A 20,807-nucleotide genomic window follows, 5' to 3' on the forward strand; every position below is an offset into this window, starting at 1 on the left:
CAGCATAAATACTGTGGTTAATAAGTCCACAACTAGTGTTAATGCTGGGATGAGCCGGTCTATAATCTATTGTGAATGTTGTGGTCAGTTAGTCCACAGACTAGTGCAATTGATATAGACAGTCAGTCCACAGTAGGGCATTATTACTGTGCTCGGTCGTTCCCCACCTAGTGTAAATACTATGGTCAGTCGGTGCACAGTCTATTGTAAATGCTCTGGTCAGTCATTCCAGAGTATTGTATAACAACTGTGCTCAGTCAATGCACACCTAGTGTAAATGCTGTGTTCTGTCAGTCCCTGGTCTAGGGTGAATGCTTTGGTCAGTCTAGCGTAATCATGGTATTGATTGTTTCACCGCTGAGAGCAGGTGTATGTTATGAAATATAAGAGGGGGATTCCCAATTTGGAAGACAGAGGATAATGAGAAGAACTGTTCCCTATCTCTGTACCTGAGATATGGTGGTGTTATACTAGGAGTTGTGTATAGAAGATATACATTTGAAAAAACACATACAGTATATTGTCATGTATCAGGAAGGTGGGTGTTATTACACCTCTGCCAGTCTAGAACTCAAGCCCAGACCAACGATTAACAGTAATTAATACGAGAATTAATTACTTGTTATGTGATTCCTCTGATTCTCTTATTGGAGTCCATAATGACTGTGGTTAGTCTATCCACAGTTTATTGTAAAAGCTGTAGTCAGTCCACAGTCTACTGTAAATGTTGTGGTCAGTCAGTCCACAGTGTAGTGTAAATATTAGAATCAATCTGTCCTTAGTTCAGCATAAATACTGTGGTTAATAAGTCCACAACTAGTGTTAATGCTGGGATGAGCCGGTCTATAATCTATTGTGAATGTTGTGGTCCTTTAGTCTACAGACTAGTGCAAATGATATAGACAATCAGTCCACAGTATGGTATTATTACTGTGCTCGGTCGGACCCAACCTAGTGTAAATACTATGGTCAGTCAGTGCACAGTCTATTGTAAATGTTGTGGTCAGTCATTCCAGAGTATTGTATAACTACTGTGCTCAGTCAATGCACACCTAGTGTAAATGCTGTGTTCTTGTCAGTCCAGGTCTAGGGTGAATGCTTTGGTCAGTCTCGCGTGATCATGGTATTGATTGTGTCACCGCTGAGAGCAGGTGTGATATGAAATAAAAGACAGAGGATAATGAGAAGAACTGTTCCCTATCTCTGTATCTGAGATATGGTGGTGTTATACTAGGAGTTGTGCATAGAAGATATACATTTGAAAAAACACATACAGTATATTGTCATGTATCAGAAAGGTGGGTGTTATTACACCTCCGCCAGTCTAGAACTTGAGCCTATACCAACGATTATCATTAATTAAAATGAGAATTAATTACCTGTTATGTGATTGCTCTGATTCTCTTCTTGGAGTCCACAAACAAAAATTTCACGTTCTAATATCTCATTGCCATTCAGTCACCTGTAAAAAGGCAAACTATATGATAATATGTTCCTGCTACATGCTATACACACCAATAACACACTAGGGCCAAAATGACTAATCTCAGTGATAATGACTGTGGTTAGTCTATCCACAGTTTATTGTAAAAGCTGTAGACACTGTTCGTCGAACTGTTCATCGAACACCTTCGAACACCGTTAAAACCAATTGCAGGCAAACAAAAACACATAGAAACACATAGAAAACACATAGAAAATACTTCAAATGTGTCCAAAAGCTGACAAACTGCTCAGAATACACAACTAACACATGGAAAAGTGACAAGTACATATAGTCATGCGAAAAGAAAAGAGGTGGAGGAGTAAAAGGAGGGGGAGACACAGATATAGGCATGTCATGCCCTTCTAAAACCAAAAAAGTGCGAAGCCGACACGGCCAGTCCGTTCCTGCCCGTGCGACCTCCGTGTCGCTGGGTTTGTGCCAGAGCCACGGTGGACCCTGACGGCCAGTCCCCCTCTCACAATACTGGTGCCTGTCCGCTGCTGGGTCGAGCGAGCCCCCCTGCGGTGGAGGCAGGTCTAATCTTTTTAATTTAAATTGTCTCTCTAATTTGAATGAATACACTTTAAATCCTTTTACAAGGATCTATTGGAGGGCAAGTCTCATGCCAGCAGCCGCGTAATTTCAGCTCCAGTAGCGTCCACTAAAGCTGCTGCAGTTAAAAAGCTTTTATAAGAATCGAGCTTGGCTGTCCACCGCAAGGCGTCCTACCGCCAGTCCCAGCCCCTGTGCCTTGGGGTGCCTCCCCGATGCTCTTCACTGAGTGTCCCGGGTGCCCGAACCATTTCCTTTGAAAAAATTAAGTGTCCAAACTACAGGTGGTGTAGCTTGCTTAACAGCTGGGTTAATCCACTGACTAGCAGACACTGCTACTAGGCCCAAAGTATTTCTTGGGCTAGATGCAGTTAAAAATTTGTAATTAGATACTCTCATTGGATGCTGAGAAAGCATTCCATTGAGTCTCCTGGCACGCCATATATTATTCTCTTAAAAAGCTTGGGGTAGGGGACCCTTTTATAGCCAAAATCATGGCCCTGTATCGCAATCCGTCAGCTAGGCTGAAGATAAATGGAACATTATCATCACCTTTCATAATCACCAATGGGACAAGGCAGGGATGTCCTCTGTCCCCTCTCTAATACATCCTAGTGATGGAGCACCTGCTCTCATCAATTCACGATAACCCCAATATTAGGGGGATTGAGGTGGGAGGCACCAAGTACAAGTGCTCTGCATTTGCTGATGATGTCCTAGTATATATCACTCAGCCACATATATCCATCACTGCTGTTATGGCGGAAATAAATCACTTTGGTACATGTTCAAATTTTAAAATCAATGCAGCGAAGTCTGAGGCCCTCGATGTTTCCCTCCCCAAATCCATACAGGATTCCATCCAGTCCAACTTTCCCTTTGCCTGGCCCTCACAGGGTATCAAATACTTAGGAATTCCTATTCATAGAGACCTCTCCTGTCTATTTTATCTTAATTTTGGGCCCTTTATTGAACAACTCTATAGAGATCTTACTTTTTGTCCGGTGAAGGATTTTTCCTGGTTCAGCAGAATAAATATACTAAAAATGAACGTCCTACCTAAACTCTTATACCTCTTCCAAACCATTCCCGTGGTAATTCCCTCAAATTTTTGGAAAAGACTACGCAGTAGCTTTTACAGATTTATCTGGGCAAGTGGGCGTCCACACATTCGGGGGGACGTTCTGATCAGACACAAACAAAAGGGGGACTTAGCCTTCCGGATTGTAGAAGGTATTACATGGCAGCAGTACACGCTAGAATCCTAAACTTCTTCCATCATTCGGAGGGGAAATTGTGGGTCAAAATAGCTCAATCCATTTGTCCTAAAGCTCTTACCACTCTCCCATGGTGCGCCCATTTAATTGTCCCCTCTCTTTGCCTCATGTCATATAGTACTTATGCCACTGCTTTGGCTTTGAGATCCCAAAAAAAAGCTTATCCTCCATCGACCCCCAGGGCCCCTTGCTCCCGATTTCAGATAATCCAGATTTCCCACCAGGACTATCTGCAAATAGATTTCTCGGTTCAAATAAATCCCATCCGATATTATTTTCTCATGTCATCTCCAATACTTCGCTGCTCCCCCTCAATGACTTGTTACAGGGAAGAGCCACTTCCCCGAAGGCTAATTTTGAATATAGCCAGTTACAACACTTCTATTCAACTGTGAAGAAGCGCACACATCTTCACCGAGATCTCACAAACTTTGAAAAATTGAGCCTATCATTGTCACCCCCTACACACTCCATCTCCCTACTGTATAATCTCCTCATTGCCCAGGTAGCTGACAATAGGCCAGGATTCTGCGGTGCATGGGAAAGGGAACCGGGGAAGTCCTTCTCTGACTCACAATGGGATAAATGTTTCTTCCTAACACATTAAACCTCAATAGGGTCCAATGCTCAGGAAACCTCCTTCAAAATTATCTCTAGATGGTACCGGGTACCAGCAGTCCTTCACAGATGGTATCCAGTGGTCTCAGATAGATGTTGGAGATGTGAGGAGGGGGAAGGGACAATGTCACACATATGGTGGGCATGCCCTATAATAAATGCATTTTGGGCAAAGGTGGTTCCCATGATTGAGAAAATAACTGGTTTAACTATCCCTAATACGCCAGAAGCCCTCCTTTTATCAATGTTACCAATAAGTAAACATAGTTATAAAAGGTCATCAATAGGCTACCTAATACAGGCGGCTAAGAATGTCGTTCCATGACACTGGAAAAGCAGAGACCCACCCACTGTGGAGGAATGGTTTGCGGAGATCTCCCTCCTTAATAGGATGGAGCATCTGATTGCCATCTCACCGGCTGATGTTGATAGATACTGTGTGATTTGGAGGGATTGGATTGATTTGCAAAACTGACGCCTACCATCTAGCCCCCAACTAAAGTTATCCGTGATGTCGGCACAACAATGATCATAATCGCACTCTATTGATTGGTGGTCTGCCGTGGTCCGCTCCCTCTCTCTCTATCTTTCATATGGAAAAATACATGCTTGATCTGGATATTGATGGAAAACCCTCCCTGTACCCCCCAATGTACTGTCGTTATGCATAGATTTATAGTTATACTACCCCTTTTACTATGTATATTGTATTTTCTTGTACTTTTACAACACAAAAATAAAAAAAAACTTGAATTTGAAAAAAAAAATTGTAATTAGATCTACAGGCGGTGACTACTCCGCTGACTAGCAGACACTGAAGCTTTGGAGCATACCTCTGATTCCCAGGCTATAGTATGAGTAAACAGCTCTTCAGACTCAACCATCTGTATTACCCCAAGCCATAGTGTATGTAGTTTCTTACGGTTAAAAGGGGGGGGGGGGAGACCCGACCCACCTGGAATTGACGAAGGCAATGTCATGTAAAACACAGCAAGGGGACTCCAAAAAGAGTCTCCATTTTTTCCCAAAATTGTGGCACAGACACCACTTAAGTGGCATCAATTGTCCCAGAGTTGCTTAAAATGGTTGGTGAGGTGATTTTCCAAAATCCTCAAGCTTTTAGTCTCCCCAGAATGACACAGTGTAGCATCGGCGTCTCTGACCCCTGCCAGGCAGAGACGCCGTCCCTCTCACCTCCTCTGCTCCCCGCGCGTCGTCCTCCTGCGCTCCTCTTCCTGCTGCTGCCGGCGTGCGCAGCTTCCCGGGCACCGTGCTTAGGGCGCGCGCGCGCTCCCTCTCTCTTAAAGGGACCGCGCGCGCCGTCCTAAGGAGTCCCCAGCCAATAGCCAGAGGACCTTCCATATATAAGGCACCTCCTCCAAAATGGAGGTGCCCGAGCAAAAGTTGTTGCACAGCATACTTACCTCTGCTTCAGCCCTCAGGTCCAGTTGCCAGCCTGACTACTGTTCCAGCCCGCCAGTCTGACTACTCTCCAGCCTTACAGTCTGCCTTCCGTTCAACCCACCAGTCTGTCTATGGGCAAGTCCACCTGCTTACCAGGAAGCACCTGCCAGTTACTTGCCTGCTACCTGCCCGAGCAAACTGTTACGGGTCAGCGTGGTGGAACCTCTGTGCCACGGTGCAAGGAGGGACCCAGAGGGGCGTGACTAAGTATCAACTCAGACCGACCCTGGTCACGGAGTCGTTAGCTGCCGTACGACCAGGGTTGGTCTGAGTTGATACTTAGTCACGCCCCTCTGGGTCCCTCCTTGCACGGTGGCACAGAGGTTCCACCACCCTGACCCGTAGCACACAGGTGGGGCAGATGGTGGTTGTCCCGGCCCGCTAGGCCGCATTGTAGCACAGTGAGCTTCGCACTGCAACTTATGCTTCATATCCGTGTGACGGTTCATGCATGAAGTACTCAAACTATGGATTTTTTGGCCTCTACTTAGCTTTTGGTGACAAATGTTACAGATAACACGGGTTGGGTCATCTTTATCGATCTGAAAAAATGCACAGGCTATGTAAGGTTTAGAGCCCATGCGACTCTGCTACTAGCAATACTATCAAATGATTGACTAGGTTAGATGCAGAGCGTCTGGGTTTGGTTGGGGGTCCCCACAGTCTGCCTAGGCTAGATGCAGCTAAAAATTATTATTAGATACACAGGCGGTGCAGCTTGCTTCGCAGCTGGGCTAATACGCCCAAAGTATTGGTAGACTTTATACTAAATAAGGAAGGATTCACTGACTGTGGTGTCCCCTCCGTGGGCCGTGGCGATTGGTGGAGATTTGGTGGATGATTATAGGAGAAAGCTCCTTAATAGAGAAAGTTGGTGGATTTATACTTTAAATACACGTGTACCAGCGGGTTTAAACATCAGACATGATTTGATGTATCATTAATGAATGATCATTTATAGATTATTATTATATATATATGTTCCTTTTTTCTTCTTTTCTTTTTCTTTTGGATTATTTACATTTTTATGCATTGTTTCTATGCTATACGATTTTAACATGGTATGTGTGTTTAAATTTCTGATTAACTCAGCCTTGAACAGGTGCATAGCAGGACATGACATATAAATACCACTTCCTTGCTGTTTTTTTGCTATGCAATGATTAAGAACCTTTAGTTCGAAACGCGTTTGCTGTTCTCCAAGGTGGACTTTTAAAATATTTTTTGTATGACCCAATAAAAAGTGGATTTTAGAAGATTTGTTCAGCTGGGTCTTCCTGGTTTCTCATGTTCGTCTGGTAGCACTCCTGGCTCCATGCTGTTGATCTTCTAGGTGGGTGAGCTGATTTTTTCCTTTTTTTTTCTGCCATGTGGCGATTGGTCATCCACTTTCGCTGCCCCTTACTCAATGAATTCACAAACATCTCCCGTCGGTTTGGAGTCCCATTATGCCCAACCAAAAACATAGGCCCCACAACTAAAAAAAATTGTTCTTAGGCATCGAAATCGACACCACAGCAAGGCTGTTCCGCCTCCCATGGGAAAAAATACCAAAACATTACACCTGATCTAGGTTTTTTGCGCAGTATGGAAAGTAACACTACAGCAGATGCAAGTATTACTAGGTCTCCTCGTGAAGAAGAGCCGGGTGATGCCAGTCGGAAGGGTTTTTTCTCTTCATTTATCGCCCGCAACAAAAGGGGCATCTAAACCGAGTCATACAATCAGAATCAGCAGGCAGCTACGGGCGGACTTAGAGGTGTGGAAAACCTTCTTATAATCATTCAACGGTCACACGTTATTTATGTCAGCAGAACAGTCCAACATTCAACTAAGATTCTTCACCGGGGCGGCAGAATCAGGCGGATATGCAGCGATACTAAATAACCACTGGTGCACAAGCTTATGGCCTCCGTATTGGGCAGAACAAGTGCTGACAAAAAAACAGACAGTCCTGGAACTGTTTCCAATAGTGGTAGCAATAGAAATATGGGGCGCGCACCTGGCTAACAAAAATACACTCTTCATAACAAAAAACACCAGCCTAGCGCACTTCATTAATAATATGGCATTATTGTCTCTCCCAGTGCTTGGCCTACTACGCCGGCTAGTATTCCTGTGCCTAAAACACAATGTATGGGTCCGCGCTAGCCACGATGCTGAGGGATCTAACGCTGCTGCTAACGCTTTATCACAATTCAATTGGCAGATTTTCACAGAGCTCCTCCCCAACGCCCACCCATCGGGCAACAGTTGCCCACCCTCCCTATGGGATCTAGTGGAGAATAGTTGATGCCATTAATCAGAGCGTCATTTGCCCCGTCGATGTGGCAAGCATACGGTAAGGCATGGGAACAGTGGACACGACTAGTAGCAGGCAGACGGGTTGACCAATGTGAACAAGCCAGATTACAAGTCACCATAGAATTTCTCCACCAGCTAATGATGAGGGGCATATCAGGGGCGTCAGCGCAGCGATGGCTGACCGGAGTAGCATTTCACTTCCAACTACTGAATTGGGGACATGTGACAAAGAGATTCATCATCAGACAATCCATAAAAGGGTGGAAAAGGGGTCAGCCAAGTCAGGAGTGTAGACGTCCCGTCCCGTGTCACTAAAACTGATTTCTCACATCATATCCCTAACACCATTAACATGATACTCACAATTCGAAACAACACTACTGTCTACTGTATTTGCGATCGCCTTCTTCGGGGCGCTATGCATAAGCGAATTAGTCCCTCAATCCAAAATTACCACCAGTGGAAGCTTATTACACCAGGACGTAGTCATAGCCAATAATGCAATACGTCTATGCATACGCAAATCGAAAACGGTTCCAGCGGGCAGGGGCACTTGGGTACTTCTACAACCCACAAATGGTACACTGAGTCGGGTAACAATAGTAAAAACATATATAACCATCAGATCACAAAGTAATTTCTTCCTACCACACATTGATGGAACGCCATTATCAAGATACCAGTTCCAAGCTATATTTAATAAATGCATAACATTGGCAGGGAACCACCTGAAAGATTATGGGACACACTCATTCCACACAGGTGTGGCCACGGAAGCAGCAAGAGCAGGACTGTAACAAACGGAAGTTCAGAGGATAGGGAGATGGCGATCCACGTGTTTGGTGACATACATAAGACCGGACTTGTTATCCTAACGTGGTTTGTTTCTTTTTCAGGTGACGCTAAGCCAACAGTGTGGGTGATAGGCCACTCGTATATATATTGGGCAGAAAAAAGGGCGAAAGTCCGCCCAGGCGGGAGGAAATTAGAGTTTCATAACACATATTTCAACTGGAGAGGTATTAGAGGCCTGCAATGGCCACAGGTACTAATGGAGGTAATCAAGGTAGGGAGAGAGGCAAGAGGTCCGGTCATCTTAGTTTTACAGGCCGGGGGAAACGACCTAGGTTATCACAAGAGCACATAACTAATGGCAATAATGAAACTTGACACTGAGCGCTTCAGAGAATTTTTCACAAAAATAGTCAAAGATTGTGCCGAGCACGGTATGGCAAGGTGCCCGAGACATCACGGCCATCGTACGGACAAGGCGGCTAATAAATATTTGGATGCCAAAATTTATAAGAGACAGAGGCGGACAACTGGAAGGAGATAAAGCAGGCCTCATACGGCCCGACTGTGTTCACTTAATGGATATTGGACTGGAGATATTCCTGTCAGGACTCCAGGACGGTGTGGAACAAGCGTTAAGAGTGATGGATGGGGGTCAGAGTCCTGCATACGAGTACACAGGATCCTCCGTGGCCTGGAAATATAAAGGACGTTTTGGAGAGTTACACTTGTTGGCCAACTTACCGTTGTGGAGACTGGAGACACAGGGCATGCTGCAACAAGCTGAATTATTTTAGAAATAAAATGCCTTTCTAATGTAATGAGTATAAACAGTTAATAAAGCTGTGACCGATCCTCACCCATCCAGTTGTAAGAGTTACATGATTGTATTGTCAATGAAAGGGGGGCGGTAGGGGACTGAGCGTCTGGGTTTGGTTGGGGGTCACCACAGTCTGCCTAGGATACACAGGCGGTGCAGCTTGCTTCTCAGCTGGGTTACTACGCTGACTAGCAGACACTGAAGCTTTGGAGCAGACCTCTCTTCAGACTCAACCATCTGTGTTACCCCAAGCCATAGTGTATGTAGTTTCTTACGGTTAAAAAGGGGGGGGGGAGACCCAACCCACCTGTAATTGATGATGCCAACGTCACGTAAAACACAGCAAGGGGACTCCAAAAAGAGTCTCCATTTTATCCAAAAATTTGGGGCACACACACCACTTAAGTGGCATCAATTGCCCCAGAGTTGCTTAAAACGGTTGGTGAGGTGATTTTAACAAATCCTCAAGCTTTTACTCTCCCCAGGATGACACAGGGGTAGAAAAGTCCTTGCGGATCTATGATTTGTTCATCTTTATGAACGTGAGTCTGTCTACATTGTCAGTGGACAGCCGCGTGCGCTTATCTGTCAGCACACCACCAGCAGCGCTGAACACACGTTCAGAGAGAACGCTGGCTGCGGGGCATGACAAGATCTCCAAGGCGTGAGTGGTGAGCTCCGGCCATTTATCCAGATTGGAAGCCCAAAAAGAGCAAGGGTCCAGTGACACAGTCATGGCTTTGATGTTCACTTGGAGATACTCCTGTACCATCGTCTCTAGGCGTTGACTATGTGTCTGACTTCTTGTCTCTTGTGGCCTTGCAAAGGATGGGCTAAAAAAGTGGTGAAAGGATTCCGCAAAATTGCTGTTACCAGCAGATACTGTGTTTCTGTTACGGTTTGAGTGCTGAAGACTCGACAGTCCCACGGTTGGCAAGTTAGAACAGTGAGATTCAATACGTGCACCACTGGTGTTTTGTGGAAAAGCACATGTAAGATTCTGCAACAGTCTCTGCCGATACTCCTGCATGCGTGAATCCCTTTCTATGGCAGGAATTATTTCGGCAAATTTACTTTTGTACCGGGGATCTAAGAGTGTGGCTACCCAGTAATCAGGATTATTTAGAATTCTCACAATTCGAGGGTCATGTTGCAGGTAGTGCAGCAAGAAGGCACTCATGTGTGTTGCGCATCCAGGAGCACCAAGTCCCTGTTGTGTTGGTGGCGAGGTAAGAATCATGCTTCCTTCCTCAGCCCTCTCCCCCCAACCTCGCACAACAGAAATGTGATCAAGGTCTCCCTCATCTGAGTCATCCATCAGTTCGTCCTCCACTTCTTCCTGGGCTCCTGCACCTTCCTCACTAGTTTGGCTGCTATCATGCGCCCTGGTTAATCTCTCTCCCCCACCCTCCCAAGCCTGCCGCCTTGGTGCTGCCGACCGTCTGGACCTTGCAGATGTTAGCCCTTCCGCATACAACTCCTCCTCCTCTACTTCCTCCACCTCCTTTTGTCCCACCACCAGACTCCGAATTCTGTTTAACATGTGCTCCAGCATGTAAATCACCGGAATAGTCATGCTGATAATGGCATCGTCAGCACTAAACAGCTTCGTCGAAATTTCAAAACTGTGCAGAAGGGTGCATAGGTCCCTGATCTGAGACCATTCCTCCAGCGTGATTTGCCCCACCTCTGGATCTCGTTGGCCCAGGCTATAAGTCAGAACGTATTGCACCAGGGCTTGTCGGTGCTGTCACAGTCGCTGCAACATGTGCAAAGTTCAATTCCACCGTGTTGGCACATCGCATTTTAGCCGGTGAAGTGGCAGGCCCAACGACTTCTGTAGAGATGTAAGTCGCTGAGCTGCGGGATGCGAATGGTGGAAGTGAGCACACAGCGACCGTGCCCTCTGCAGAAGGCCATCTAGTCCGGGATAGTGGGCTAAAAATTGCTGGACAACACGTGAGCCATACAAGGCACGTGTGTGACATTGCCCCGGCGAAGGGCCGCACCCAGGTTTGGAGCATTGTCGCACACGGCCTTCCCTGGTTGCAGGTCCAGTGGAGACAACCATTCATGAAACTGGTTCTCCAGAGCTGACCACAACTCCTCAGCTGTGTGACTCACATTTCCCAGACATTTCAAAGTAAAAACCGCCTGATGACGTTGAGCCCTGCTGCCAGCATAGTAAGGAGGTGTGCAGGATCCCTTCTGCGCAGTTAGAAAGCGGGTGGCATGACCAGACAGGCTTTGGGTGCAGGTGGAGGACCGAGAGGAGGTTGAGGAGGCAGAAGCAGTGGAGGAACTTCGAGATAAAGAGGATTGACGCACAACTCGTGGGGAAGGCAAGACTTGGACAGCAGCCCATTTTTCTGCTGTCACCATAGTTACCCAGTGCCCAGTCAGCGACATGTAACACCCCTGTCCATGCCTACTCGTCCAAGTGTCTGTGGTGAAATGCACCCTGTCACACACAGAGTTTCTCAAAGAAGCGGTGATGTTGTGTGCGACATGCTGGTGGAGCGCAAGCACACCTTTCTTTGAGAAGTAGTGCCGACTGGGCATCTGGTACTGGGGCACTGCGACGGACATAAGGTCTCGAAAATCCTCTGTGTCCACCAGGTGGAAAGGCAGCATTTCTGTAGCCAAGAGCTTGCAGATGGTGAAATTCAACCTCTTAGCTTTCTCATGGCTAGGAGGAAATGGTCTTTTACTTGTCCACATCTGAGGGACCGAGGGCTGGCTGTTGTGCTTAGACGGGGTTGAGTAGGGTGTCCCCGGCAAACTGACGGTCTGTGAGGAAGATGAAGGCGGAAAAGTTAGGCTGCCTTGATCCAAAGGTGGTGCTCTCGATGTCGGAGAGCGCTCAACACCAGCTGGTGTTTCCACTTCCAAATGAAATGATGACCTGCCAATCACACTGGCTGTTGCGGGTAAAGAGGTGGCAGGTCTACGTCCCAAAACAGGTGTGACTGCTGTCCCCCCAGTCACAGAGGATGAAGAGGCCGCGGATGCACAAGATGGGGCAGACGGTGGTTGGCTCGGCCCGCTAGGCCGCATTGTAGCACAGTGAGCTTCCCACTGCAACTTATGCTTCATATCCATGTGACGGTTCATGCATGAAGTACTCAAACTATGGATTTTTTGGCCTCTACTTAGCTTTTGGTGACAAATGTTAGAGATAACATGAGTTGGGTCATCCTTATCGATCTGAAAAAATGCCCAGGCTATGCAAGGCTTAGAACCCATGCGACCTGAAGAGCCACCAAGACTTGTGGTCAGAGGCAGAGTTGTGTTTGAGGATGCAGTTGTTGACGTGCTTCCCGTACTACGTCTCTGTCCAGGAAGGCGCAACCTGACCTCGTTGTCACTAGCATCCTCCTCCACCTCCTCTGCTGACCTTATTGACTGGCTGACTGTGGGTTCACATTAAGTGGGATCTGCAACCTCGTCATCATCACCCTGTGTGTTCTCACACCCGTCGTCCTCAGAGCCAACCTCTTCCTGCCCTGACAAAAAACTCAAGTTGTCGCTCCAATCAGGTATTTGAGTCTCATCATCGTCTTCCTCATTGTCTCCACCAACACGAGTTACAGTTTGGGAGCGAGGGTCTACATTATGGTCAGAAACTTCTTCATCTGGTCGTGGATCCAACTCATAAAGATTCTGGGCATCAGTGCAGATCATTTCCTCGTCTGAATTCACAGAAGCTCTGGAGCCGACCTCTGATTCCCAGGCTATAGTATGAGTAAACAGCTCTGCAGACTCAACCATCTGTTCTACCCCATACTCAGACGGGCAGCTGGAGACTTGGGAGCTGTGAGGAAGCAAGTGCGATTGGGGTAACACCTCTGAGGACTGGAGTATTTGTGATGTTGAAGTCGAGGTGGAGGAGAGCCCACTTAAAGGAGCACTTGGTATCCGTTGAAGCACCTGCTGTTTTTGTGCCTCATCTGGTATTTGTAGCGATGGGCGTGGCCGTAAGAAAGGGATCGTATCACATTGTCCACTAAAAGAAGTAGACATCTTAGTTTGGCTGGAAGATGGTCTTTCTTCTGCTGATGTTACTGTTGCTTTAACACCTACCCCACGGACACAACCTTTTTTTCCCTTCCCAACACGCCTATTCCCCTTTCCACCAGCAGCAGGCCTTTTGCCACTCATTTTGGTGGTTAACTAAATGACAACTCTGGAGTTGTTTGCACAAAAAACGATGGATGGAAACCAAGCAGAGCTGAGTGGCCAAATTGTGGTACTAGCCCATAAGGATTGGCTGGATTAGAAGCAGTGAAACAATTTTATTAGATACACAGGTGGTGGAGCTTGGTATAGATGGCCTAATACAATGAGTACCACACACTGCTACAGGCCCAAAATTATTTTACAGGCAAGATGCAGCTAAAAATTATTAGGAATTTGAAAGCTGGTGTAGCTTAGTATAGATGGCCTAATAGAATGAGTACCACACATTGCTAATATGCCCAAAATTATTTTACAGGAAAGATGCAGCTAAAAATTATTAGTAATTTGAAAGCTGGTGTAGCTTAGTATAGATGGCCTAATAGAATGAGTACCACACACTGCTACTATGCCCAAAATTATTTTCCGGGCTAGATGCAGCTAAAAATTATTATTAATTTCAAAGCTGGTGGAGCTTGGTATAGATGGCCTAATACAATGAGGACCATACACTGCTACTATGCCCAAAAGGTTTTACTTGGCTAGGTGCAGTAAAAAAATTGTATTACATACACAGGTGGTGTAGCTTGCAACACAGATAGGCTACTCTATTGACCTACACACACTGCAAGAGGCCCAAAAGGATTTGCTTAGCTAGATTTAGCCAAATGCTGTGAAAAACACTTGCACAGCACTAAAACAGTCCTGCCTGGCAAAAACTGATAGGAACTGATGTAATCTAGCCCTCAAAAGGGCTGGAATTACAACTAGTCACTACTCCCAACCTATCTGTCTATTTAAGAGCACAGACCTGCCTGCTAAAAGTGCTAGGAACCGCTGTAACCTAGCCCTCAAAAGGGCTGCAATTACAAACTAGTCCCTACTCCCTAAACCTTTCTGTCTATTTAAGAGAAAATTTGCTTGCAATTCAGTTACACAATATAGCGCTAACAGCAGCAGCAGTGAGAAAATGGTGGCGACAGGAAAAATGGCTGGGTTTTATAGGGCAAAGACATGTGACATACACTGCCAATGACACATGCCCTTGCTTGTGTGAAAAAAAGCACTTCGCTCCGTGTGTACCCTGCTGATAGGTTGACAGATTGCACCTCCCCACTGTAAATGCGGGAAAGAGAAAAAAAAATGGAGATCTTCATTATTTCTGCAGAGATCCATCCCATGCCCCTCCCCCCGCCCCGCTGTACACTCAAACTGTGTATTAACATTGATTATCAGCATTACTGTGAAAAAATCCAGTTACGATTTTCATGCACGAACAGTTATCGAACATAACCTCGAACAGCAGGATTTTTTTCAAATCGTTCGGGTTCGTCGACCGGCTCGAACACCGCCCAAAACAGCTCGAATTTGAAATTGGCGAACAGTTCGATTCGAACAACGCTCATCTCTAATTGTCATGTATCAGGAAGGTGGGTGTTATTACTCCTCCGCCAGTCTAGAACTTAAGCCTAGACCAACGATCATCAGTAATTAATACGAGAATTAATTGCTATTTATGTGATTTCTCTGATTCTCTTCTTGGAGTCCACAAACAAAAATTTCACACTCTGATATCTCATTGGGATTCAGTCACCTGTAAAAAGACAAACTATATGATAATATGTTCCTGCTACCTGCTATACACACCAATAACACACTAGGGCCAAAATTACTAATCTCAGGGATAATGACTGTGGTTAGTCTATCCACAGTTTATGGTAAAAGCTGTAGTCAGTCAGTCCACAGTCTACTGTAAATGTTGTGGTTAGTCAGTCCACAGTGTAGTGTAAATATTAGAATCAATCGCTCCTTAGTTCAGCATAAATACTGTGGTTAATAAGTCCACAACTAGTGTTAATGCTGGGATGAGCCGGTCTATAATCTATTGTGAATGTTGTGGTCATTTAGTCCACAGACAAGTGCAAATGATATAGACGGTCAGTCCACAGTATGGTATTATTACTGTGCTTGGTCGGACCCAACCTAGTGTAAATACTATGGTCAGTCGGTGCACAGTCTATTGTAAATGTTGTGGTCAGTCATTCCAGAGTATTGTATAACTACTGTGCTCAGTCAATGCACACCTAGTGTAAATGCTGTGTTCTTGTCAGTCCCTGGTCTAGGGTGAATGCTGTGGTCAGTCTCGCGTAATCATGGTATTGATTGTGTCACCGCTGAGAGCAGGTGTGTCATGAAATAAAAGACAGAGGATAATGAGAAGAAATGTTCCTTATCTCTGTACCTGAGATATGGTGGTGTTATACTAGGAGTTGTGTATAGAAGATATACATTTGAAAAAACACATACAGTATATTGTCATGTATCAGGAAGGTGGGTGTTATTACACCTCCGCCAGTCTAGAACTTAAACCTAGACCAACGATTATCAGTAATTAATACGAGAATTAATTACCTGTTATGAGATTCCTCTGATTCTCTTCTTGGAGTCCACAAACAAAAATTTCATGTTCTAATATCTCATTGGGATTCAGTCATCTGTAAAAAGACAACCTATATGATAATATGTTCCTGCTACATGCTATACACACCAATAACACACTAGGGCTAAAATTACTTATCTCAGGGATAATGACTGTGGTTAGTCTATCCACAGTTTATTGTAAAAGCTGTAGTCAGTCAGTCCACAGTCTACTGTAAATGTTGTGGTCAGTCAGTCCACAGTGTAGTGTAAATATTAGAATCAATCGGTCCTTAGTTCAGCATAAATACTGTGGTTAATAAGTCCACAACTAGTGTTAATGCTGGGATGAGCTGGTCTATAATCAATTGTGAATGTGTGACACCCCAGGGGTCTGGTTGCCACAGTGATAGAGATATTACGTCTGAGAGCAGGTGGGAGGTCCTTTGGTCAGGGATCCTGTGCATGCCACACCTCCTGCCCAGTCTTGGGAGGGGAAGGACTTCCCCTATATAAACCTGGGGCTGAGGCAGGGTAGGGAGTTCTGAGAGGAGAAGACAGGGAGCAGAGCTGCTCTATGGGCTCTGCTCCACAGGCAGGCCCTGTCCAGGGGCCTGAGCCTGGAGTCAAGGAGAGTAGAGACAAGAAACAGCAGAAGCAATACTACTACGAGTCAGGGGCTGGCAGCTGCAGAGCTCGCCCTGACTGAGAAGCTTTCTTACCGGACCCGGCGTCCGAGGCTGTGGGGACTAACTCTTACCCAGCAGCAGAAGCCGACCGGCAGGGGATTTCAGGTCCTCAGGCCCAGAAACCCGAAGGCACGGTCACACGCGTGGGACCAGCACCGCCATCGTGGAGCGGAAGCCATTAGAAGGCCCCGAGTCACCGGCCATACGGGTGAGCACCACACGGTACACTCAGGGACGTGGGCTACTTATATCTGCTTCTAGCAAGGTAGCCAGAAGAGTACAGTCAGTTTGGGAGGCCTACAACTCCGCCTGGCCAGGGGAGATCCCATCTGCTCAAGGACTGACCAGGCCCCGTTCACTAGCAAGTACTCCGGGAGGGTCTATCGTTGTTACCAGTAAAGACCCTGAATTACACCGCACCGTCTCTGAGTGGTTCCTGCTACCCCCATCATCCACATCTGCTGCCCTGAGGCCATACCCCTCCCGTTGGGGGTTATACCATCTACGCTGCACCATCCATCCACCGGCCTCAGCGGACTGTCCTGCAGCGGCAGCTCCATAGCTGCATTCAACGGGTGGCGTAGTCGTCCTGCATCTACCGCTGTTACATCGCCGCTCAGTTTGACTCCCTGGGCACGGACCGGGTCACCGCCACGAGACTACAACCCTCAAGAGATCCGGCTCCGGGTAAGCTCCCGCGTGCGCAACGCAGCGCGACACAGGCCCAGGGGCGCGTCAAATGTTGTGGTCAGTTAGTCCACAAACTAGTGCAAATGATATAGACAGTCAGTTAACAGTAATGTTGAGCCACCCCCGTAGTGTTCGAGTTCGGTTCGGTTCGTCGAACACCCGTATGTTCGCCGAACTGTTCGTCGAACTGTTCATCGAACACCGTCGAACACCGCTAAAACCAATGGCAGGCAAACAAAAACACATAGAAACACATAGAAAACACATAGAAAGCACTTCAAATGTGTCCAAAAGCTGACAAACTGCTCAGAAGACACAACTAACACATGGAAAAGTGACAAGTACATACAGTCATCCGAAAAGAAAAGAGATGGAGGAGTAAAAGGAGGGGGAGACACAGATTTAGCCATGTCATGCCCTTCTAAAACCAAAAAAGTGCGAAGCCGACACGGCCAGTCCGTTCCTGCCCGTGCGACCTCCGTGTCGCCGGGTTTGTGCCAGAGCCGCGGTGGACCCTCACGGCCAGCCCCCCTCTCCCAATACTGGTGTCTGTCCGCTGGTGGGTCGAGCGAGCCCCCCTGTGGTGGAGGCAGGTCTAATCTTTTTAATTTAAATTGTCCCTCTAATTTGAATGAATACACTTTAAATCCTTTTACAAGGATCTATTGAAGGGCAAGTCTCATGCCAGCAGCCGCGTAATTCCAGCTCCAGTAGCGTCCACTAAAGCTGCTGCAGTTAAAAAGCTTTTATAAGGATCGAGCTTGGCTGTCCACTGCAAGGCATCCTACTGCCAGTCCCAGCCCCTATGCCTTGGGGTGCCTCCTGATGCTCTTCACTAAGTATCCCATGGTCCCGAAGCATTTCCTTTGAAAAAATTAAGTGTCCAAACTACAGGTGGTGTAGCTTGCTTAACAGTTGGGATAATCCGCTGACTAGCAGACGCTGCCACTAGGCACAAAGTATTTCCTGCGCTAGATGCAGTTAAAAATTTGTAATTAGATACTCTCGTTGGATGCTGAGAAAGCATTCCATAGAGTCTCCTGGCACGCCATATATTATTCTCTTAAAAAGCTTGGGGTAGGGGTCTAGGGGACCCTTTTATAGGCAAAATCACGGCCCTGTATCGCAATTCGTCACCTAGGCTGAAGATAAATGGAACATTTTCATCACCTTTCATAATCACCAATGGACACCAATAAGTCATATAGACTGAAAGTCAATAGGCTACACCAAAAAATAAGGCAGATAAACAACCACACAGCCCAAGTTGAAAATTGCCAAAGCTTTAATAATAACACATAAAAGCAAATACACACAACAATAATAAGATCAAAGACACACCACAGATGGAAAAAGTGGAGTGCCTGGACTAAATAGTGTAAGAGATGACATTATACTCTGACATAGAGCTCCCACAGGTAATATGTAACGATAATATAAAGTAAAACCGAGGGCATAAAGTACAAAAAGCAGCAAAAAATGATAAATGCAGTGAAAATAATGAGGCTATCAAACAGATATTTCACATATATTGATATATTAATGTATTAATATGGCAGATCACATAGTGCTAATAAGATCAGTGCATCAATATATACAGTGACTCTGCCTCCAAAGTACATACATAGCCGCTAGATAACCTCAATAAATACCTTATGCCAAAATAGCTGCATATATGAATGACCAGTGTCAATAAAAATAGCCCCAAATGGTTAACAAAGTAGCCATAATTACCCAAAGAGCATAGATCACCAGTCCAGGCACCCACCACGCACCCGACGCGCTTTTCGCATAGGAAATGACACTGGTCATTCATATATGCAGCTATTTTGGCATAAGGTATTTATTGAGGTTATCTAGCGGCTATGTATGTACTTTGGAGGCAGAGTCACTGTATATATTGATGCACTGATCTTATTAGCACTATGTGATCTGCCATATTAATACATTAATATATCAATATATACACTGTGTGCAGAATTATTAGGCAAGTTGTATTTTAGAGGATTATTTTTATTATTGATCAACAACTATGTTCTCAATCAACCCAAAAGACTCATAAATATCCAAGCTTAATATTTTTGGAAGTTGGAGTGTTTTCTTTTTAGATTTGGCTATCTTAGGAGGATATCTGTTTGTGCAGGTAACTATTACTGTGCAGAATTATTAGGCAACTTAATAAAAACCAAATATAATCCCATCTCACTTGTTTATTTTCACCAGGTAAACCAATATCAGTGCACAAAATTTAGAAATAAACATTTCTGACATGCAAAAACAAAAACAAAAAAAATTAGTGATCAATATAGCCATCTTACTTTATGATGACACTCAACAGTCTTCCATCCATAGATTTTGTCAGTTGCTTGATCTGTTTTCGATCAACATTGCGGGCAGCAGCCACCACAGCCTCCCAGACACTGTTCCGAGAGGTGTGCTGTTTTCTCTCCCTGTAGATCTCACATTTTATGATGGACCACAGGTTCTCTATGGGGTTCAGATCAGGTGAACAAGGGGGCCATGTCATTATTTTTTCTTCTTTTAGACCTTTACTGGCCAGCAACGCTGTGGAGTAGTTGGATGCATGTGATGGAGCATTGTCCTGCATGAAAATCATGCTTTTCTTGAATGATACTGACTTATTCCTGTACCACTGCTTGAAGAAGTTGTCTTCCAGAAACTGGCAGTAGGTCTGGGAGTTGAGCTTCACTCCATCCTCAACCCGAAAAGGTCCCACAAGTTCATCTTTGATGATACCAGCCCAAAACAGCACCCCACCTCCACCTTGCTGGCATCTGAGTCTAAGTGGAGCTCTGCCCTTTACAGATCCAGCCTCTGGCCCATCCATCTGACCCATCAAGAGTCACTCTCATTTCATCAGTCCATAAAACCTTTGAAAAATCAGTCTTAAGATATTTCTTGAACCATTCTTGACGTTTTATCTTATGTTTCTTTTTCAAAGGTGGTCGTTTTTCAGCCTTCCTTACCTTGGCCATGTCCCTGAGTGTCGAACACCTTGTGCTTTTTGATACTCCAGTAACGTTGCAGCTCTGAAATATGGCAAAACTGGTGGCGAATGGCATCTTGGTAGCTTCACGCTTGATTTTCCTCAATTCAGGGGCAGTTATTTTGCGTCTTTTTTGGCCAACACGCTTCTTGCGACCCTGTTGGCTATTAGCCATGAAACACTTGATTGTTCGGTGATCACGCTTCAAAAGTTTGGAAATTTCAAGACTGCTGCATCCCTCTGCAAGACATCTCACAATTTTGGACTTTTCAGAGCCCGTCGATTATCTCTTCTGACCCATTTTGCCAAAAGAGCGGAAGTTGCCTAATAATTGAGCACACCTTATATAGGATGTTGATGTCATTAGTCAACACCCCTCCTCATTACAGAGATGCACATCACCAGATTTGCTTAATTGGTAGTTGGCTCTCAAGAATATGCAGCTTGGAGTAGGACAGCATGTATAAAAAGTATCATGTGATCAAAATACTCATTTGCCTAATAATTCTGCACG

Source organism: Phyllobates terribilis, unplaced genomic scaffold (genome assembly GCF_046119375.1).
Source record: "Phyllobates terribilis strain yellow unplaced genomic scaffold, ASM4611937v1 Scaffold_11__3_contigs__length_659146591, whole genome shotgun sequence".
In the NCBI taxonomy this organism is placed as follows: domain Eukaryota; kingdom Metazoa; phylum Chordata; class Amphibia; order Anura; family Dendrobatidae; genus Phyllobates; species Phyllobates terribilis.